Source organism: Cetorhinus maximus, chromosome 16, assembly GCF_964194155.1.
Source record: "Cetorhinus maximus chromosome 16, sCetMax3.hap1.1, whole genome shotgun sequence".
NCBI classification, from domain to species: domain Eukaryota; kingdom Metazoa; phylum Chordata; class Chondrichthyes; order Lamniformes; family Cetorhinidae; genus Cetorhinus; species Cetorhinus maximus.
Genome location: NC_135894.1, coordinates 106,345,073 through 106,368,545, shown reverse-complemented (window position 1 = coordinate 106,368,545; position 23,473 = coordinate 106,345,073). Strand labels below are relative to the sequence as shown.

The window sequence follows — 23,473 nt, the reverse complement described above, 5'->3', positions numbered from 1 at the left end:
ATGAGCCTTATGACCTAGTGCCATTGCCCGACCTTTTCCCCATACCCCTGCACATCATGCAGAAATGTCCAGAAGTTACAACACACAGAAGACATTTGGCCCAAGGAGTCTGGCACCGTTTACCCTCCATACACAGAAATGGTCCAATCACTGACAAGACTGAGAAAACACAGAAAAGAGTAGTGATCCAAGCACCGACCCCGCCGGGTCACCATTGCAATCTGATAAACAACCTTTCACCACTACTCTGTCCCTTAGTCAATTTTGTACCCACTCTAACATTGCCCCTTTCAGTCCATAGGCTTTAAGTTTGCTAACAAGCCTATTCTGTGGCACTTTATCAAACAGGTTTTAAAAGTCCAAATGCATATCAGCCATTACTTCAAAGAACTCAGTGAAGTTAATCAAACTCAAGGGAGGGAAGGGGAACCAGTGAAGGAGAGGCGTGGTGGGCGGAACTGGGGAAGGGTGGGCAGTGTTGTCTCTCCAATCAGACAATCTTGAAGCCGGATCTTGATAACCTGAGCAAAATATGAGGGGATAATTCATGCTTGATGCCTTTTTGCCAACTACACCTTTCTTGATTTGCTTGATGTAGTGAACTATACACAGCTCAATGTTTGCAACATTTAACCTCATTCTGCAAAGCTATAAATAGGCTGATCTGATATTGTAACACAAGATAACAAACACTGCACCAGTTAAATTCCTGCAGAAGCTAGGAAGAGTTATTTTCTAATTATTAGTGCTATTACATTGTAAATGAAAACAAACATCAGCAATGCTTTAACATCTGGCCATTATTTCCAAATTTTCCAGTGGTGAAGTGTACTTGTTGTTCACAAAAATGAAACTTCTCTCAACAATGAATACTGATAGACAGCCAGGTGTATGGGCTCAAACTTGCATAGAATCAGGGTTGGAACATTGTCTGTGTGTTACTCTCACACACCACACAGACACAAAGATGTAAAAACAAACACTACTTTAGAAAATGCAACCCAAAGCTAACTCTGGTCAGCTGTTCCCTGGTCAGACTTTGATCAAAGTTTTGTAGATTGCTTCTTCACCTCTAATATCCTCAGGCAACGGTGTATCTGTGGCACTACCAACCACCCCCCACCCCCTGCACCTCTGCTTTGCGCTTTGCCCAAAGCACACCAACCACCCCTACTGCTGCATCATGGGAAGACCTCCAGAGAAACTGCGAGTATGGGTAGTTACAGGATTCCTCAACAATCTCTCACTGATATTATGATGGAAAAGTTCACTTGGAGAATGTATGCTTTAGCTCAGTTATAGGGTTAGGACATGTTTGGAAAGAATTTGAATGAACTGTTTCATTCCGACATTCATAAATGCAAGGATCTATAAATTCATCATCTGTCATTCTCCCTCACCCCATCACTTGAGTCCAGTTTTATGAAGTACAACTTTGACAGAGGACAGGGATTTGGTGATTGAGGGAATTTGGTGCAGTGAGTGGAGGTGCTATTCCATTTTTTTAAAAAAGGAGTGGTCTGAGAAAGGGAGCTGGAGATAGGAAGACAAGACCTGAGAGCTGAGGCCTAAAGGCAGTAATTAATCCTAATAGATTAAACATTTAACTAACTAGATTCTAAAAGAGGTAGCAGTTTTTAAAAAAATCATGATTTGGCACTGAGACCTGTTGTTTGCAATTCCTACAGGATGGTACAGGAGTCTTGTGGGCCACGTGTGTAGGAAGAAGCTCCAGCTCGAGCTCAGGATTTCTATGTTTGAGGGACAGCTGGAGTCTCTGCAGAGCATCAGGGGGTTTGAGAGTTCCCTGGATTGTATGTTCCAGGGAGTAACCACCACACCGGCAGAGAAAGTTCAGGATAGTAGGTGGATGGCCATCTGGAAGAGTAGGAAGTGAAGGATTCTTCAGGGTATGTAGCGCACGCATACAAATACTGCGGACTGCTGGGAGTGGGAATACCTTGAAGGAGTGCAGTCCAGACCATGGCACCAGTTGATAGGGGACTTGACAGGAAGAAACAGCAAAGAATATAAATATAATCATTATAGCAGATTCCATAGTTAGGGGACAGGTAGTCATTTCATTGTGAGCCCTGTGTGGTGTGTTGCCTCCCTGGTATCAGGGTAAAATATATCATGGACAGGGTGCAGAATTCCTGCAGGGAAAAGAGAGTGAGTTAGAAGTTATGGTGTACTTGGTACCAATGACATAGAAAGAGTATTGAGGTCCTACAGTAAGATTTCAGGAGCGAGAGAGGGAGTTTAATAAGTAGGATCATGAAGGTAGTACTCTTGGATTGTTCCTACTGCCACTGTAATGAAATCTGCCATTTGAGAGACTGGAGGGGTTGGGGGGGAGGGGGTGGGGGAAACATGTGCATGTTTCTGTCTGCACTAATTTTGGTTTCAAAGCCTGTATTTTTTTGGGGCAGTCCCTGACTGAAAGAGAAACCAAAACTGCTAGTTCAGGGGGGGTTATAATTTTGATTTCCTGGCTATGGCATCATATTTCTGGGAAATTAGACTGTGACCTTCGTTTGCAAAGGAAACAGGGGCAGATTGAATCCAGAAGGAAAGTAGAGCTTTCAGAGACCAGGTTTCATCAGGAAGTCAAAGCAGGAAGCTATGGAAAGCTGTATGTATGGGGCAGCTGGAAGACTGAAACCTGGGGCAGAATTTTACGCTGACCAGGCGAACGCACGCCCGACCCAATCGGACGTGAAATCGCATGAGATGATGTCAGGTGAGTGTCCCAACGTCGTCCCGCATTCGTGTGATATCTCAGTCGGCGGGCACACGTGGGTGGCAGAGCTGTGCCCGCCATCAATTAAGAGGCTAGTTAAAAGGTAATTAAAAAGGCAATTGACCAAGATTTCATGTTGCCCGTGCGATTTTGCACTCGTCACATGGGCAAAACAGACAGGTGGGCAGCTGTCAATTTGCAAAACCCCATCCACAGGCGGGATAAAAAGGGTCGGCAGCATTGCCAGTGAGTAGTGAGGAGTTTGGTAGATAGTTTGCTGCTGGTTGCTTATTGGTACTTGGCAGCTTCACTTCTGTTTGGGGCTTCATTCTTAGCATTTCCAGGCTTCACTTCAGGATTCATTGGTGTCTCCAAGGCCCCTGGAGGATTCAGACATGTGGACCCTTCCAGGTGTCAGACGGCCTTCAGTGACCCGGCTGATGGGGATTGTGGTCTCCATTGGAGGCACCTCCTCGGAGGAGGAAAAGAGGGGCAGAAGGGGGAGGAGGTCAGGTGTCCCAATACAGCTTCCAGGGGAGTGACCTGTTGGGGGAGAGGCGCAGGCACAAGGGGTGCAGGACCAGCAGGCAGTCCAAGGGGGAAGGGGCCACAGAAGATGCCACTATCCTGCTGCCAGGGTTTAGAGGCAGCAATGCAGCTACCTCAATATGTCAAAGGTGCAAAGGCAAAGGAGGCTCTGCCTCTGAAGGGAGACAGTGACCTCCATCTGCCAGATGATTGGGCCTAAGATCACCTTAGACTGTGGGTGGACACCCCATGCCAGTGGCTCCGAAGGTCACAGTGGCCCCAACTTCTATGCCTCTGGTCAGTGGGGGATCTGTGTGGATCAGCTGCCCACAGTTGCGTCAAGCTGGTGACAGACGCTCTGTTCAGGCGGGTATTGACTTTCATTCATTTCCGTACAGACGAGGCCAGCCAGGCTGAGAGAGCCAGAGGCTTTGCAGCATTTGCTGGGTTTTCTCATGTCCAGGGTACCATCAACTTCACACATGTGGGCATCAAGGCGCCAGCGGGTCAGCCCGGTGCCTTCGTCAACAGGAAGGGATTCCACTCCATGAACATGGAGATAGTGTGTGACCATAGGATGCAGATTCTGCAAGTCCATGAAAAGTACCCTGGTAGCTCCCATGATGCTTACATTCTGAGACAAGTCCAGGTGCCGGGGCTCTTCAGTGCTCCAGCCCGGCTGGATGGATGGCTGCTGGGTGACAAGGGCTATCCATTGAAAAGGTGGCTTATGACACCACCCAAGAACTGAGGCAGAGCAGTGGCATAACAGGAGCCATGCCTCCACAAGTGTGGTGATAGAGGGGACCATAGGTCTTCTCATGATGCGCTTCTGATGCCTGGACTGTTCAATGCAATACTCCCTAGAGCGGATGTCACTGATAGTGGTTGCCTGCTGCACTCTCCACAATCTGGCATTGGCAAGGGAGACCCACAGGAGGAAGAGGATGTTGACTCAGCTGCACAGGGCACAGAGGATGAATCCAGTAGTGAGTCAGAAGAGGAGAACAGTGAGGAGAATGCTGAGGAGTGGAGCCAGACCTCGGTAACCTGCAGGGAGGCAGGGACACCAAGGAAACCTTGATCCAACACTCCTTCAGCTAGGCTGCCAAGTAACTGCTCCCCCATCATGCCCGGGATGTCCAAAATACCCCTATCATGTGAACCCAAAGTCCACCGAGTGCCTGTGCAATAAAGTTTAGAGCCACTCATTATGTACCAGCGTCCCCAGCACCAAAAATAAAAGGTGAAGGACACTCAGGCCATCACAACAAAAGCAAATTGAATGTTATTGTCACATTGAAATCACATTGGCATGACCATTACTGGTGTTGATGTCCACACCAGTAGACATATAAACCAAACATAACTGAACAGAAGATTACCCGTGAACAGTCCCTCGTGCTCATGGTGCCTTAAACTTATGTTTACGAGTGCTATCTCTTGGTGCCCCCGTCCCTCATTGGCAGCGGCTTTGGAGACAGCCGGCTGACTCTGATGTCTTGTTGGTTTCAATGACCTTGGCGGTCGCCCTCTGGCCTGTGGAGCCTGTGCTGGCACCGCCTGGGAGGGAGCAGCAAGTGCCATGGCTGACATCTCCCCAGTCATCATAGCCTCATCAGATGTCATGGTCACTGGCAGAGGGGTGGAGGAAATGCTGCAGTCATTCGGAGCGCCCTGAGAGGAACCCGCAGAGACGACAAGCAGGTCATGCGCCAACATGAGGTCACTCTGGACTCCCCTGCTCACCATTGATGGATGGGCACCTAGCTGGGATACTGGGTGCCTCATCTGTCACCCACACGGACACTGACTACCTGAGACCGTTGCCTCTGAGGGCTTGCAGGTCCGAGTGCAACCCCAGGAACCCCTACTTCTGTTCCTGGAGCTGCCGCTCCATGAGAGTTGGCACTCTCTCAATGGAGGACATGTTGGAGTTGTATAGAACCTTGGTGAGGCCACAGCTGGAGTACTGTGTGCAGTTCGGTTGCCACATAATAGGAAGGATGTGATTGCACTGGAGGGGGTGCAGAGGAGATTCACCAGGGTGTTGCCTGGGATGAAACATTTAAGTATGAAGAGAGGTTGGATAGACTTGTGTTGTTTTCAGTGGAGCAGAGAAGACTGAGGGGCGACCTGATCGAGGTGTACAAGATTATGAGGGGCATGGACAGGGTGGATAGGGAGCAGCTGTTCCCCTTAGTTAAAGGGTCAGTCACAAGGGGATATAAGTTTAAGGTGAGGGGCAGGAGGTTTAGGGGAGACGTGAGGAAAAACCTTTTTACCCAGAGGGTGGTGACGGTCTGGAATGCGCTGCCTGGGAGGGTGGTGGAGGCGGGTTGCCTCACATCCTTTAAAAAGTATCTGGATGAGCACTTGGCATGTCATAGCATTCAAGGCTATGGGCCAAGTGCAGACTCGATGGGCCGAAGGGCCTCTTCTGCACTCTGTGATTCTGAGAAGGCAGTGCACTCGGCTGTGAGGGTCAATGCAGTGCTCATGCTCCACATGGACTCCTCCACAATGGAGACCATGGCACACAGACCCTCGTGGATCTCCGCCAGATCATCCTGCACATCCCACTGGACATCCATAAGACCATAAGACATAGGAGCAGAAATTAGGCTATTTGGACCATCGAGTCTGCTCCGCCATTCAATCATGGCTGACAAGTTTCTCAACCCCATTCTCCTGCCTTCTCCCCGTAACCTTTGATTCCCTTACCAATCAAGAACCTATCTATCTCGGTCTTAAATACACTCAATGACCTGGCCTCCACAACCTTCTGTGGCAATGAATTCCATAGATTCACCCACTCTCTGGCTAAAGAAGTTTCTCCTCATCTCTGTTCTAAAAGGTCTTCCCTTTACTCTGAGGCTGTGCATGGGATTAGGTAGCATCTGCCATCTGATGGATGACTCCAAAGGCTCATCATGTACCTTTACCCAGTATCATCCTGGTCCCCAGCAGTCCTCCGACTGCTGGCGACCTTGGCACTCTCTGCCTCCACCTGCACCTCAAGCGAGTGTGAAGTGCCCTCACCAATGTGCACCGAGATACTATCCACTAAACTAATCCCCATCAATGTGCTGGTATCTGCACTGGTGCTTGGTTCAGAGTGCATGTGTGGCACAGGTACAGATCAAGCCCAGCGGTACTTCGGAATCAGGGGCGGCCCTTCGGAATCCAGAGAAAGCGTGCGTGCTGGCGAATTTAAGGGAGATCAACGACGTGTCATAAGTTTAAATCATCACACTGTCACTGTGCATGCCAGGCACCCTCATGAAACAATGGAGATCTGCATCCTGGTGCCATCGTCTTTCAATACTCAATGGGGACTCCAAGTTTGAGGTTCCCATCAAAGAAGAGACTGCACTAGAATGGTTGCACAATCCAAAGCTCTCACCTCTATGCACTGCGCTCTTACCTTCATCTGACACCCCAGCCTCTCCACAACCGATTACACGGGGAGCGTGCTGGCTCTCCAGCTCCAGGGTATCCTGCTCAAACCTGGTGAGCAGCAGCAGGCTGGGTGGGACTCCGCTTGTATATGACCTTTCCAATTGGTTAACGGTTTGTCTTCTCCTGAAAGGACAGAGGAGCATTGATTAGTCCACTCTCTATATGCAGCACCATTGCATCCTGGCCAACCCCAGCTGAGGAACACCTTGCAGGGCACATCCAAGTCACAGCCCTCGAGCCACAAGGCACTCAGTCCAAGCAGCCAGGGCTCACCTCCTTGGCCAGCTCCAGCGTCATTGACAGTTGGACTCAGACTCTAACACTCCTGAGCTCCACAGGGGGACAGCCAGACCTGAACACTTCAACACACTGATCCATGCCAACACAGTACTCACCCTTCCTGAGCGCAGCAGGTCAACAAACCTCTTGAGGCACTGCACCCATGTGCACCACAGCACATCATGGTTGCTGATCTGCACTGCCATCTCCTCCCATGCTTTCTTCATGAGTGTAGTGGCCCCCTCCTGGCTGTTACACACAATAAGAGGTTGTAGTAGATTAATTAGTCCAGGCTGGTCTTTTGGTTCAAGCTGGTTTATTTTCAATACAACTCCTCAGTACTACTGACTTCCAAGTAGCTTCCACACAAAGTGTTCCAGCTGTTTCTTTTTATTCTGTTTCGATGGGATAATCAATGCCCATCACCTGTTTAACTAGCAATTGTCTTTAACAAGGTGATTGCCATTCAGTGTGATTATTTATACATTGACACTGGCAGTCACTTCCGCCAGGAACACAGCGAGGCACTTGTCCGAAAAGCTGGGAAGGGGGAGGGGGGAAGGAGGGGGAGGGGGAGGGGGAGGGGGAGGGGGAGGAGGGGGAGGGGTGGGGGCGAGTGCTCACCTGACCTGCCCCCCTGTTGCCATCTCCAGCCGCACTTGATCCTATAACTTTCCTGTTGAAAATGCAGAAGATAAGTTCTTCTGTGAGCCTTCAAGGGGCTGGGCTGCCTGTGCCATTTTTAAACAGGCCACCGGGTCACCCTTGCATCCAGCGGCCAACAGGCCCCCGCTCACCCCTTCCCAACCATTGGGGAGCCACGTTTCACACTGAGCGGGTCTTATTGGCCCACCAGCATGAAATCATGGTCATGAGCTGATCGCAGGCAACAGTCTGTTTTCCAGCTGATCCCAGGGCCGCTGATCGCGCCTGCCCACCGACCTGAAAATTCTGCCTCTAGTGACAGTCATGAACCGGTCCAAAGAGGTTCGGCAAAAGTGCACCCTTTTGGTGATGACTGTGTTCATGGAACTCAGTTGGAGTACATTTGCTGAAAGAGAAAAGTTAAAACTTGAATTCAAATTAGAAAGAATCACAGAATCACAGTGCAGAAGAGGCCCTTCGGCCCATCGAGTCTGCACCGACATGTGAAAAACACCTGACCTACCTACCTAATCCCATTTACCAGCACTTGGCCCATAGCCTTGAATGTTATGACGTGCCAAATGCTCATCCAGGTACTTTTTAAAGGATGTGAGGCAACCCGCCTCCACCACCCTCCCAGGCAGCGCATTCCAGACCATCGCCACCCTCTGGGTAAAAAAGCTTTTCCTCACGTCCCCCCTAAACCTCCTGCCCCTCACCTTGAAATTATATCCCCTCGTGACTGACCCTTCAAATAAGGGGAACAGCTGCTCCCTATCCACCTTGTCCATGCCCCTCATAATCTAGTACACCTCGATCAGGTCGCCCCTCAGTCTTCTCTGCTCCACTGAAAACAACCCAAGTCTATCCAACCTCTCTTCATAACTTAAATGTTTCATCCCAGGCAACATCCTGGTGAATCTCCTCTGCACCCCCTCCAGTACAATCACATCTTTCCTATAATGTGGCAACCGAACTGCACACAGTACTCCAGCTGTGGCCTCACCAAGGTTCTATACAACTCCAACATGACATCCCTACTTTTGTATTCTATGCCTCGATTGATAAAGGCAAGTGCCCCATGTGCCTTTTTCACCGCCCCACTAACATGCCCCTCTGCTTTCAGAGATCTATGGACACACACGCCAAGATCCCTTTGTTCCTCAGAACTTCCTAGTGTCCCGCACCACTGGACTCATTAACTGCTAACACTGGGCTTGGATGGTTCTGTGTCCCTTTCAAACCTCAATCAGTTTCAAAAATAAAAGCAAAAAACTGCGGATGCTGGAAATCCAAAACAAAAACAGAAACAAATACCTGGAAAAACTCAGCAGGTCTGGCAGCATCGGCGGAGAAGAAAAGAGTTGACGTTTCGAGTCCTCATAACCCTTCAACAGAACTAAGTAAAAATAGGAAGGGACTGGACAAGGGGAGAGAGAAGGGAGTCAAGATAGCTTGAAATGAGTTCTGTGGGGCAGAAACAGGCTGACAGGATCTGTCTGCCGGGTCAGTCCTGCTTGTGGATTTTGGGTCGAATGCGGTTTTCTCTACATTGGAGAGACCAAACGCAGACTGGGTGACCGCTTTGCGGAACACCTTCGGTCTGTCCGCAAGCATTACCCAGACCTCCCTGTCGCTTGCCATTTCAACACTCCACCCTGCTCTCATGCCCACATGTCCGTCCTTGGCTTGCTGCATTGTTCCAGTGAAGCTCAACGCAAACTGGAGGAACAGCACCTCATCTTCCAACTAGGCACTTTACAGCCTTCCGGACTGAATATTGAGTTCAACAATTTTAGATCTTGAACTCTCTCCTCCATCCCCACCCCCTTTCCGTTTCTTCCCCCTCCTTTTTGTTTTTTCCAATAATTTATATAGATTTTTCTTTTCCCACCTATTTCCATTATTTTTAAATGTATTTCCATCCATTGTTTTATCTCTACCATTTAGCCTATTTCGATTCCTTCACCCCACCCCACCCCCACTAGGGCTATCTGTACCTTGCTTGTCCTGCTTTCTACCCTTAATTAGCACATTCCTTAGATAATATCACCACGTTCAACACCTCTTTGTCCTTTTGTCTGTGACATCGTTTGGTTATCTCCACCTATTAGTGGCTGCTTGTCCCAACAACTGCACCCCCCCCTCCACCCCCCCCACCCCTTAAACCAGCTTGTATTTCACCCCTTTCCTATTTTTACTTAGTTCTGTTGAAGGGTCATGGGGACTCGAAACGTTAACTGTGTTCCTCTCCGCCGATGCTGCCAGACCTGCTGACTTTTTCCAGGTATTTCTGTTTCTGTTTTTGTTCTCAATCAGTTTCAGTTTACCCAGAAGTTTGGTTTTCAATCACAGTTTCTCTTTTCAGTTTCCTTAGAAACTGGGAGAGTCAGTTTCCTTCTTTGTTTCACTTTCTGGCTTCCACTTTCAGCTTGTGTCTGCTTCAAAAAATTAAGGTTTTGAAAGCACAGATTCCATCACAGAGGAAGGAGTTGAAACATATTTTGTGTCATTTGAGAAAATTGCCACGAAACTGAGGTGTTCTAAAGAAAACTGGACTGTGCCCCTCCAGAGTGTTTTCGTAGGGAAAGCTTTGAAGGTGTGTTCATCTCTTTCAGAAGAGTACGCAGTTGACTATGGCAGAGTAATGACTGCTGTTCTCAATGCATGAGTTGGTACCAGAGGCCCACAGTCAAAAATACAGAAATTTGAAAAGGAAACAAGATCAGACCTTTGTGGAATTTGCTAGAGAGAAGTAAATGCTGTTCGATAGGTGGTACAGATGGATGAAGGTTGAACAATATTTTTAAGAGCCTGAGTGAAGTGATCCTGACAAAGGAATTTCAAAAAGAGTGTTATTTCAGGAATAACATGCCACCAGGCAGAACAAGGTTTGTAAAATAAAGGAAGCTGCAATAGTGGAGGATGATTATGAATTGACTCAGAAGTATCTTGGTGGCAGGTCCCTATTTGGAAACTTCAGAAATTTGAGAGATAAAAGGTTCGATGGTGAAAAGAAATCTGGTTCACACGAGGTGAAAATACCGGCAGCCCTTGTAGTAGGAAAAGGGAAGGTCCAGAGGGCAAGTTTAGTTCAAGGCATGAAAAACAGATGTTTTTAAAAATATTTTTGGGGAATATTGTGTTATTCTGTGAAAAAGCTGTGTGTGTGTGTCTGTGTGTGTGTGTGTGCCTATGTGTGTGTATATGATTTAATTAAGCTGGACAAAGGTTAGTAGGAGACAAAAGCAAAAAACTGTGGATGCTGGAAATCCAAATCAAAAACAAAAATGCCTGGAAAAACTCAGCAGGTCTGACAGCATCTGCGGAGAGGAACACAGTGAATGTTTCAAGTCCAAATTACTCTTCATCAGAACTCAGAGTTCATCAGAGTTCTGATGAAGAGTAATTTGGACTTGAAACGTTAACTGTATTCCTCTCCGCAGATGCTGTCAGACCTGCTGAGTTTTTCCAGGTACTTTTGTTTTTGTTAATAGGAGACATGTTGTCTGGGGGGTTTGAAACATGAAAAGGATAGAGGCAAAACAAAAACAGAACTACCTGGAAAAACTCAGCAGGTCTGGCAGCATCGGCGGAGAAGAAATCAGCCAACGTCTCGAGCCTTCATGGCCCTTCGGCAGAACGTTCTGCCGAAGGGCCATGAAGGCTCGAGACATTGGTTGATTTCTTTTCCGCCGATGCTGCCAGACCTGCTGAGTTTTTCCAGGTAGTTCTGTTTTTGTTTTGGATTTCCAGCATCCGCAGTAGCTTTTAGCTTTTTGTTTTTATAAAGGATAGCGGCGTTAGGTTTGAGGTACAAGTAAACAGGTTCGATCTAACATTTGCATTTTTAGATAAGTTGAGAACTTGTTTGAATATCAAAGGGAAGTGAAAGGTAAAAAGGAACATGTTTGCATCTTGCAGGAATTTCATAGGTAAATAAAAGGGGTGATATAATATTTTATTAACCGAAAAGCAAAGACAAGATGGGAACATGAAAGATCTTATATTTGGAAGGATTTGAGTTCAAAAGAGGTATGAAAACAATGGAACCCAAGATGAAAGGGGAAAAAAAGCAATTTTAGAATTATTGCAGGGAGCTGTTTTGAGCTGTGGTTGTTGAGCTGGAGTTGGAGATGTTTGAGCTGTTGGGGCTGTTGAGTTGTAAGTGTGAGATGTAGCAACTGGAGCTATAGCTGGAGCTGTGGCTGAGAGAGCACGCAGTTTGAATCAGCCACCCAGTGACACCAGAGAAGTCTTGCAAAAAGCAGTTTTATTCTGAAGTTTGGATTTTCACAGCAGAGTGGAAGAGAGCTACAGGTCGTGTGGTATGCTTTTATTGAAGCTACAGCAGGGTGCCTTGGGTAGCTGAAGTGTTTTGTCACTTCTTAACAATTAAGAATGCACGCACACACATCTATCTGCTCTGAACCGCCAACTTCCTGTGTAAAAAACAGAAGGTTCCTTTGTTCCTTATTCTACACCAAAGGGCAATACATCCAGGATTTAGTACACCCCCGTCAGGTTTTTATATAACACTTCTTTTTAACTAAAATGTCCTTTTACAAAAAGCCATAAACTTTAAACACAAACATTACATCTCCTCCCCGTTTAGCCAGGAACAAATCGGTCAGGTGGTTTGCAGGTTCGCTTTGGCTTAGTTTGTCTGCAGAAATTGGAAGTTCTGCGGTTCCACTTGTTTCTGTTCAGGTTCAACAGTTGCAGCTGCAGGTGCTTCAGGTTTGTCAGTTGAATCAAGATGGATTTTACAAACTGGAGCAGATGTTTCCCAGAAATCTTCCACTGTGACTGGAGATCCCTGGAAATTTGGTTCCTTGGATTTGGCTTCTCTAACCGGTCAGTGTGTCTGTCCAGATTCCATAGGAAGATTTGACATCACAGGTCAGTGGTCCTCGACTCTTGATGATTCTTCCCAGGAGCCACTTTGGTGTTCCACAGGAATTTCAGAGCCAAACAGACTGATCCAGACTAAACTCACGAGCTGGTTTACTGGTGTCATGTGACCTTTTCTGATCAATCTGCCTTGAGCTAAACTTTCTTTTTAAGCCTGGACACAGCAAATTCATTCTGATACGCAGTCATCTTCCAAACATCAGCTCAGCAGGAGATACGTCTGTTGTTGAATGTGGAGTGTTGTGACCCATCACCAAAAAGTTCTTCAGCTTCAGTTTCCAATCTGTTTGCATCCTCCCCTTCAATATGGCTGTTTGAACATCTAGACAAAATGCTCCTCTTCACCATTTGAGGATGGGTGGTAAGGCAAGATGACAATCTGCTTCATCCCATTGTTTATCAGGAATGTTTGAAATTCATATCACAGAATCACAGAATCACACAGTGCAGAAGAGGCCCTTCAGCCCATCGAGTCTGCACCGACACGTGAGAAACACCTGACCTACCTACCTAATCCCATTTACCAGCACTTGGCCCATAGCCTTGAATGTTATGACATGCCAAGTACTCAACCAGGTACTTTTTAAAGGGTGTGAGGCAACCCGCCTCCACCACCCTCCCAGGCAGCGCATTCCAGACCGTCATCACCCTCTGGATAAAAAGGTTTTTCCTCACATCCCCCCTAAACCTCCTGCCCCTCACCTTGAACTTGCCCTGTAGCCCAAGACACTCAACCTCACTGTTAACCACCCGGCCAATCTTTGTGTCATCCGCAAACTTACTAATCCTACCACCCACATAGTCATCTATGTCATTTATATAAATGACGAATAGTAGGGGACCCAGCACAGATCCCTGTGGTACGCCACTGGACAATGGTTTCCAGTCACTAAAGCATCCTTCTGTCATCACCCTCTGTCTCCTACAACAAAGCCAATTTTGAATCCACCTTATCAAATTACCCTGTATCTCATGTGCATTTGCCTTCTTTATAAGTCTCCCATGTGAGAACTTGTCAAAGGGTTGCTGAAATACATATAAACTACTGCACTACCCTCATCTACACACCTGGTCACCTCCTCAAAAAATTCAATCAAATTTATTAGACATGACCTCCCTCTGACAAAGCCATGCTGACTATGCCTTATCAAACCTTGCTTCTCCAAGTGATTCTCTCCTTCAGAATTTTCTCCAATAGTTTCCCTACCACTGATGTGAGACTCACTGGCCTGTAGTTCCCTGGCTTATCTCTACAACCCTTCTTAAATAGCGGAACCACATTAGCTGTTCTCCAGTCCTCTGGCACCTCCCCCGTGGCCAGAGAGGAATTAAAAATTTGGGTCAGAGCCCCTGCGATCTCCTCCCTTGCCTCCCTCAGCAGTCTGGGACACAAATCATCCGGACCTGGAGATTTGTCCACTTTTAAGCCTGCCAACACCTCCAATATCTTGTCATTCCCTATATCAATTTGCTTAAGAACCTCGCAGTCTCTTTCCCCGAGTTCCATACCTTCATCCTCAGTCTCTTGGGTGAAGACAGATGTGAAGTATTCGTTGAACACTCTACCAATGTCCTCTGGCTCCACCCATAGATTGCCCCCTTGGTCCCTAATGGGCCCTACTCTTTCCCTGGTTATCCTCTTCCCATTGATATACTTATAGAATATCTTGGGATTTTCCCTGCTTTTACCAGCCAGAGCTTTCTCATATTCCCTCTTTGCTCTCCTAATTGCTTTCTTAAGCTCCACCCTGCACTTTCTGTATTCCACTAATGCCTCCGCTGATTTGCTCCCCTTGTACCTGCTAAAAGCCTCTCTTTTCCTTCTCATCATAACCTGAATATCTCTGGTCATCCATGGTTCTCTGGGCTTGTTACTCCTTCCTATCACCCTAGAGGGAACATGTTGAGCCTGTACCCTCCTCATTTCCTTTCTGAACACCCCCCACTGTTACTCTGTAGATTTCCCCACAAGTAGCTGTTCCCAGTCTACCTTGGCCAGATCCTGTCTTATTTTACTAAAATCCACTCTCCCCCAATCCAAAACATTTTTTTGCAACTTGTTTATTTCTTTGTCCATAACAAACTTAAACTGTATCATGTTGTGGTCGCTATCACTAAAATGCTCCCCCACCACCACCTCAGCCACCTGTCCGGCTTCATTCCCCAGAATTAGGTCCAGCAATGCGCCATCCCTTGTTGGACCCTCTATATATTGACCTAAAAAGTTCTCCTGTACACATTTCAAGAAATCCACTCCATCCAAGTCCTTAACACTATGTCTATCCCAATTAATGTTGGGAAGTTGAAATCACCTAATATAATTACCCTATTATTGTTTTTACACACCTCCACAAATTGTGCACATATTTGCTCCTCAATTTCCCGCTGACTATCTGGGGGTCTATGATAAACACCTAACAATGTGGTTGCCCCTTTTTTATTCCTAAACTCTACCTGCAAAGCTTCATTCGATGTCCCCTCAAAGATATCATCTCTCCTTACTGCAGTAACTGATTCCTTAACTAATAATGCAATTCTTCCTCCTCTTTTACCCCCTCCCCTGTCTCGCCTGAAGATTCTATATCCCGGAATGTTGAGCTGCCAATCCTGCCCCTCCCTCAACCACATCTCAATGATGGCTACTATATCACAATTCCACGTGTCAATCCTCACCCTTAACTCACCCATTTTACCTGTAATACTCCTGGCATTAAAGTAGAGGCCATCCAGCCTTGCCTCACTCCCTTGAAACTTAATGCAGCTGTACTCCCTCTGATTTGATTGTTTTACTGTATTATGATGTGTCCCTATTCAGCTAACATTCTGTGTCCCCTCCCCCTGCCGAATTAGTTTAAACTCCTCACAACAGCACCAGCAAACCCGCCCGCAAGGATGTTAGTCCCGCTCTGGTTCAGATGTAGACCGACCCGCTTGTACAGGTGCCACCTTCCCCAGAAACGGTCCCAGTGATCCAGGAATCTAAAACCCTCCCTCCTGCACCAACTCTTAAGCCATGTATTCATCTGCGCTAATCTCCTATTTCTGAGCTCGCTAGCACGTGGCACTTGGAGGAATCCAGAGATCACAACCCGAGAGGTCTTGCTTTTCAGTCTACTGCCTAACTCCCTGAATTCTTGATGCAAGACCTCATCCCTCTTTCTACCTGTGTCATTGGTACCAACATGTACCATGACCTCTGCCTTATCACCCTCCCCCTTCAGGATGCCCTGCAGCTGTTCAGTGACATCATATGATATGAACTATGTGCCATTGTCAGGCACAATCTGCTCCGGCAATCCAAAAATAGTGAACACATTCCAGACAGCATCAATGATCTTTGCTGAAGTAGTTGACTTGAGGAGAATAACATGAGGCCACTTTGTGTGGGAATCCACCACAATCAGGAACGTGTGACCAAGAAGTGTTCTGGCAAAGTCCACATGAAGTCACTGCCGTGGGGAGGTCAGTTCAAGCCCACGGATGTAATGGGGCAGGTGCAGGAGAAGACTTCATTTCTTGGCATGGAAGGTAATCACTGACCATGCCTTCGATGTCTTTATCCAGGTGTCTCCACCATACATGTGGACAAGCCAATGCTTTCATTTTTATGATTCCCATGTGACTGAGGTGAAGTTTTTCTAACATTCGTGATTGGAATTTTGGAGGAACAACAACTCCGATTCCCCATAACAAACAACCGTCTTGCAGAGTCAGCTCAAATCTACACATGTAGTAAGGTTTAAGCTCAGTAATCACTTCTTGAGGTACATACCAACCCTTCTGTGTGTGCAGGTAAACATTGGAGACCACAGCATCCCTCTGCGTTTCAAGTTGAAATTGATCTGCTTTACAGGTAATGTGTCTATCTGGTTCACATTGAAAGCAGTGAGTTCACATTGGGTTGTGGAGCTGTGGTGTAACGGAAGCCTGGAGAGTGCATACGCACTTACATGATTCTCAGTGGAGCGAATTGTCATTTTGTACTGGTAAGCAGATAAGATCAGTGCCCACCTTCATAGGCACACAGTGGCAAGTGTTGTGGTTTGTGACTTTGGGCTAAGCAACCAGGTCAAAGGCTTGCGGTCTGTAATTAATGTGAATTTACACCCATACAAATATTGGTGGAACTTCTTGATTCCATAGATTAGTCCAAGAGCTTTCTTCTCAATTTGGGCATAATTTTGTTCTGCCTTGGACAATGTGCACAAGGCGTATACAATGGGCCTTTCACTGCCATCAGGAAATGTGTGGGAGATGACAGCTCCAACACCATATCCATATGCATCACAAGCCAGGCTGACAGGTAACTTTTCATTGAAATGTGCCAGGACTTTAGCAGCAGTGAGCTCTTGTTGAGTGCCTTGAAACTTTCCTGACAGGTTTGTAACCAATCCCATTTTGCATTCTCCTTCAACAGATTATTCAGTGGTGCTGCCTTGGTAGCCAAACTGAAAATGAACTTGCCGCAGTAATTCACAAGCCCCAAAAATATACCAAGCTCCTTAACATTTTTAGGCTGTGGTGCATTCACCACTGCCTCCACCTTTCTGGGTGAGGTTGAGAGGCCAGTTTCGTCGATCACACGTCCCAGGAACTCCACTGAGGGCTTCAGAACGAGCATTTGGAATTCTTACAGCGGATGCCGTATTTTTCCAGTCTACGTAGGACCCTGCCTAGGTTCTCTAAATGAGCTGGGAGGTTTTTCCTGGTGATGAGCATGTCATCTTGGAAGCAGATAATGCCAGGGAGGCCCTGCAGTATTTTGTCCAGGGCCTCTTGGAATAAGGCTGGTGAAGACGCGATTCCAAATAGTAGTTGTTTGTATTGATCGCGACCTCTGTGTGAGCTGATGGTTGTTTACTTCCTGGAATCTTCATTCAGCTGCATGTGTAAAAATGTTTGTGATTGGTCAAGCTTTGTGAATAATTCACCTCCATTCAGAGCAGCGAACATGTCCTCAATTTTTGGTAGCAGGTGCTGATGCACTTCCAGGAAAGGATTAATGGTGATTTTATAGTCACCACATATTCTGATGGACCTGTCATCCTTCGCTACTGGGACTATTGGTGCTGCCCACTCTGCATAATCAATTTTCTCAATTATCTGAAAGTTTTCAAGTCGTTCTAGTTCCTGCTTGATTTTCTGTCACATTGAGTAGGGAACTGAATGTGGTTTGAAGAGCCTTGGAGAGGCTTCGGCCTTTACAGCTAGTTTGGCTTCAAAGTCTTTAATAACTCTAAGACCTTATAAGAAGACATCAGTATGCTTGTCTAACAAGGACTGCAACATGAGGCTGCAATGCACTTTATTTATTTTATTCCAGTCCAGCCAAATTTCATTTAACCAGTTCCTACCCACAAGCGACGGACAATCCCCTTTCACAATGATAAGAGGCAACCTTGTGCTTTGATCTCCATATTTAACTTGAACGGACATTTTTCCAAGTATATTCACAGGCCTCATCAGTGTAGGTGCTAAGCTGGAGGAGGGTTTTCTCCAATGGGCATTTCTTGAAAATTTTCTCCCAAGTCTTCTCTGAAGCAAAAGAACCAGATGTTCCTGTGTCAACCTCCATTTCAGCCATTTTACCATTTAATGCCAACTTTTAGTCCTTCAACTAGTTTCAGATCAGACTGAATTCAATACAATTGCTCTTCTGTATTGTCATCTGGACTCGCGTTACTTTTGTATATTGTTTCCAAGTAATGCGTCTTTTAAAACTGCCTGTTTATTTGTTTTGTAAGATGAAGTTAAACTTTTTATTAATTCATGAGATGTGGACTTCACTGGCTGGACCAACATTTATTGCACATCCCTAATTGCCCTTGAGAAGGTGGTGGTGAGCTGCCTTCTTGAACTGCTGCAGTCCATGTGGTGTAGGTACACCCACAGCGCTGTTAGGGAGGGAGTTCCAGGATTTTGACCCAGTGACAGTGAAGGAACGGTGATATATTTCCAAGTCAGGATGGTGAGTAACTTGGAGAGGAACTTCCAGGTGGCGGTGTTCCCATCTATCTGCTGCCCTTGTCCTTCTAGATGGTAGTGGCCATGGGTTTGGAAAGTACTGTCTAAGGAGCCTTGGTGAATTCCTGCAGCACATCTGCTAGATGGTACACACAGAGTGACAGAAGGTGGGAAGTGGTGTTCCACAAGGATCAGTGCTGGGACCACTGCTGTTCACATTCACATTAACGATTTTGACTTTGGAATAAAAACTCAATTTCCAAATTTGCAGATGATGCCAAATTATATGTGTGGCAGTGGGGGTGGGGTGAAGGGAGTGAACTGGGTGGGGGGTTAGTGAATACTGAGATGAACTGCACCAATGATAAGAAACAGGATTAGTCGGCCATTTGGCTCCGCCATTCAATAAGATCACGGCTGATCTGATTGCGGTCTCAACTCCATTTTCCTGCCTATTCCCCATATTCCTCAACTCTAAAATCTATCTAACTCTGTCTTGATTGTATTCAAAGACTCATCCTGCATGGGGGAGGGGAAGAGAATAGCACAGACTAACAACCCTCAGAAGAAATTCCTCCTTATCTCAAGACTTAAATGGGAGACCACTTATTTTTAAACTATGGCTCCAATTCTAGATTAGGGGAACATCCTCTCAGCATCTACCCTGTCCAGCCCCCTCAGAATTTTATGGCCAGGATCTTTAGGTCGGCGAGCAGGCGGTGGGGGTGGGGGGGGGCCCTGGGGGGTGGGACCCGGGGGCAGACCAGGGGCGAGGCCTGGGGTGTGGGCGGGGCCCGGGGGCAGGGTCCACTCGCCAACGTGTAAAATGACACGGGATGATGTCGGGCGGAACTCCCGACGTTGCCCCGCGTCATTTCCATTTTCAGGTGGGTGGGGGCGCAGCCGAATCAGCTGTGCACCCGCTGACCTGTCAACAGCCTATTGAGGCCATTTAAAAGCTAATTGAAGTGCCTAAAGGACCTGCCTGTCCAACCTTAAGGCTGGCGGGCAGGCCAGGAGCCCTGGCGGGAATTAGAGAAAGTATCAAACCTCATCCACAGGTGGGATGGGGTTTCATGAGGGTTTTTAAAAATGTAATATAAGTTTAATTAAAAGTGATGGACATGTCCTAACTTATGTGACTGTGTCACTTGAGGGGACATGTCAGGGAAATTTTGTTTGTGCACCTTTACCACTTTTAAATTTGGCGCCGATCTCCCAGAGGCAGCACTTAGCCTCAGGGGGATGAGTCGCTCTTTCATGTGCATGCGTGAAGGAGCACACTCTCAGCTGAGGGAATCCTCCCCGTTCACACAGGGAGCGCATAGCACTTCTTGGCGGACATCACACTGGATGGGCCTTAATTGGCCCGTCCACGTAAAATGGCGGCATGCCCCCAATCGGGGGCGCCAATTGGAGGTGCGCCTGCCCGTGCCCGCTGCTGCACTTCCCCCACAACGGGGGGAAAATTTTTCCCAATATGTTTCAATGAGACCACCCCTCAATCTTCTAAACTCCAATGGGTATGGGTCCAACCTGCTCAACCTTTCCTTATATGACAACCAGTTCATCCCAGGAATCAACCTAGTGAACCTTCCCTAAACTGCTTCCAATGCAAGTATGCCACTCCCTAAATAAGGAGACCAAAAGTGTACATAATACTTTAATTGTAGTCTCACCAACGCCCAATACAGTTGTAGCAAGTTACTGCTCATTTATAGCCCTCAGTAAGAGATCTCACATTCTCTCCTTGCTTTCATGCAATCAGCAAACTGCTCAAATAAGTGTCAGTTTGATCTATGGGAACCTCTCACCTCTTAAGTCAGAAGTTCATTAGTTTGAGACGCACTCCATATTTTCTTCATAAGTAAGGACACCAAAAACTGTACAGTGCTCCAGAGTGCTCACACCAATGTCTTGTGCAATAGAAGCAAGACTTCCCTACTTTTATAGTCCATCCCCTTGCAATAAAAGTCAACATTCCATTTGCCTTCCAATTTACGTGCCAAAATTGGGAGAACTGTCCCACAGGTTGGTCAAGAAACAACCTGATGGTCATACCATCGAATCATACCTTAGAGACAATGTCCCAAACACCTTCACTGTCCCTGGTTATGTCCTGTCCCACCAGCAGGATAGACCAACCACAGGTAGCAGCACAATGGTATGCAGTTGGGAGGGGAATTGACTCCGGACCCCATGATGTCTCATGGCATCAGGTCAAACATGGACAAGGAAACCTCCTGCTGATTACCACGTACCACCCTCCCTCAGCTGATGAGTCAGTGCTCCTCCATGTTGAACACCAATTGGAAGAAATGCTGAGGGTGGCAAGGGCACAGAATGTACTCTGGGTTGGGGACTTAAATGTCCATCACCAAGATTGGCTTAGTAGCACCAGTACTGACCGAGGTGGCTGTGCCCAAAAGGACATAGCAGCTAGACTGAGTTGTGGAATGTGGTGAGGGGACAAACAAGAGGAAAATACCCACTTGCTCTTTTCCTCACCAAACTACTTGTTGCAATGCATCTTTCCACAAAATTATTGGTAGGAGTGACCACTGCACAATCCTTGTGGAGACCAAGTCCTGTCTTCAAATTGAAGATACCCTCCATCAAGAGCCAAGTCTGTGGCACCATGAGTGGTTCAGCTGCACATGGGAACAGACAGACTTTTCTGTGGCCACAGACATGACTCCAGGATGGCATGTTGCCTCCCTGGTGCCAGGGTCAAGGATGTCACTGAGCGGCTGCAGGACATTCTGAAGGAGGAGGGTGAACAGTAGATATCATGGTCCATGTGGGTACCAATGACATAGGTAAAAAGAGGAATGAGGTCCTGAATGCAGCATATAGGGAGCTAGGAAATAAATTGAAAAGCAGGACGTCAAAGCCAGCAACCTCAGGGTTACTCCCAGTGCCATGTGCTTGTGAGATCAGGAATAGGAGAATAGACCAGATAAGTGCGTGGCTGGACAGATGGTGCAGGAGGGAGGGGTTTAGATTCCTGAAGCATTAGGACAAATCCTGGGGAAGATGGGACCTGTACAAGCTGGACGGGTTGCACCCCGGCAGGACCAGGACCAATATCCTCGCACGGGTATTCTCTAGTACTGTGGGGGAGGGTTTATAATAGATCGGCAGGGGGATGGGAACCTGAGCGGGAAGACACAAGAGAGGGAAACAACAATAGGAATGAAAGACAGAAAAGTAGAAAGCAAAAGTGGAAGGCAGAGGAAACAAGGGCAAATAGGGACATAGCACAAAAAAAATGTTAAAAAGACAAACCTAAAGGCACTGTATCTGAATGCACGGAGCATTCGCTGTTGCTGGGTCAGACTCCATGGACTTCATGGACTGCAGCGGCTCAAGAAAGCAGCTCAACACCACCTTCTCAAGGGTAGCTAGAGATAGACGATAAATGCTGGCCCAGCCAGCGAAGCCCACATCCCGTGAATGAATAATAAAAAAAATTTGGAATAAGGTAGACAAATTAACAGTGCAAATAGATGTAAATGGGCACAATATGATTGTGATTATGGAAACATGGCTGCAGGGTGACCAAGGCTGGGAATTGAGTATCGAAGGGCACTCGATATTTAGGAAGGATGGGCAAAAAGGAAAAGGAGGTGCCATGGCGTCGTTAGTTAAGAATGAAATCAGTGCCAAAATGAGAGATAATATTGGTTTAGAAAACCTAAATGTAGAACCAGTCTGGGGGGAGCTAATAAGCGACAAGGGGCAGAAAACATTAATGGGAATTGTCTATAGGCCTCCAAACAGTAGTGGTAAGGGAGGGGATGGCATTAAGCAGGAAATTAGACATGCATGTAACAAGGGTGCTACAGTAATCATGGGTGACTTTAATCTGCATATAGACTGGGCAAACCAAATTAGCAACAACACGGAGCCGGATGAATTCCTGGGGCAGAATTTTATGGCCCCATTTCGGTGGGGATGGGGCAGTAAAATGCGTTGAGCCATTATAAACCCCATCGACTTCAGCGGGAACCTAAAATCCCGCTGCGGTAAAATTCTGCCCCTGGAGTGTGTACAACATGGTTTTTTAGACCAGTAAGTTGAGGAATCAACTCAGGAAAAGATTTGGTTTTGTGCAATGAGAAGGGGTTAATTAATAATCTTGTTGTGCAGGGTTCTTTAGGGAACAGTGACCATAACATGATAGAATTCTTCATTAGGTTGGAAAGTGAAATAGTCTGATCCAAAACTTGTGTCCTAAATCTAAACAAAGGAAGCTACAAAGATATAAGCTGTGAGTTGGCATGACGTTGGTTGGGCAATGGCTAATATTTAAGGAATGAATATATGCATTGCACTAGTTATACAATCTTTTCTGGCACAAAAACACAACAGAAAAAGCAACCCAATTTTTTTTAAAAGCAAAATATTGCGGTTGCTGGAAATCTGAAACCAAAACAGAAAATGCTGGAAAAACTCAGCAGGTCTAGTAGCATCTGTGGAGAGAGAAACAGAGTTTACTTTTCGAGGCTGTATGACCCTTCTTCAGAGCTGACGAGAAGTGGAAATGTGATTAAATTTACACTGTTTAAGGTGGGTGGGGCAGGGGGAGCTGGATAGAAAGCCAGCGATAGGTCGGGACAAAGGAGGGATTGACAAAGATGTCATGAACTGAAGGACAAAGGAAGTGTTGATGGTAGCGTTTAGTGCTATAAAAGGTGCTGATAGTGGCATAAAGGTAAGAAAGCAGAATGTGATTATAGCAGAACAAGGGTAGCATTGTGTGAAAGAACAACATGGAACAAGTAACACATGGCCCTGTAGGGGATGGGGTGGGGGGAGGGGGCGGTGGTGGGGAAAATAAAAGATAGAAAATTGGATTAAAAAGGGGATAAAACCACAGATAAATGAATAAAAATAAAATAAGTGGGTAAAAAATAAAAATGATTGTGGAAAAAA

General features: G+C 46.7%; 1 protein-coding gene across 1 annotated transcript in view; it reads left to right on the top strand.

The window, feature by feature from the left end:
* Nucleotides 1–23,473, top strand: part of LOC144691915 (ubiquitin-associated and SH3 domain-containing protein A-like) — a 231,439-nt gene that overhangs the window by 17,965 nt on the left and 190,001 nt on the right. The gene's annotated exons all lie outside the window — the stretch shown is intronic.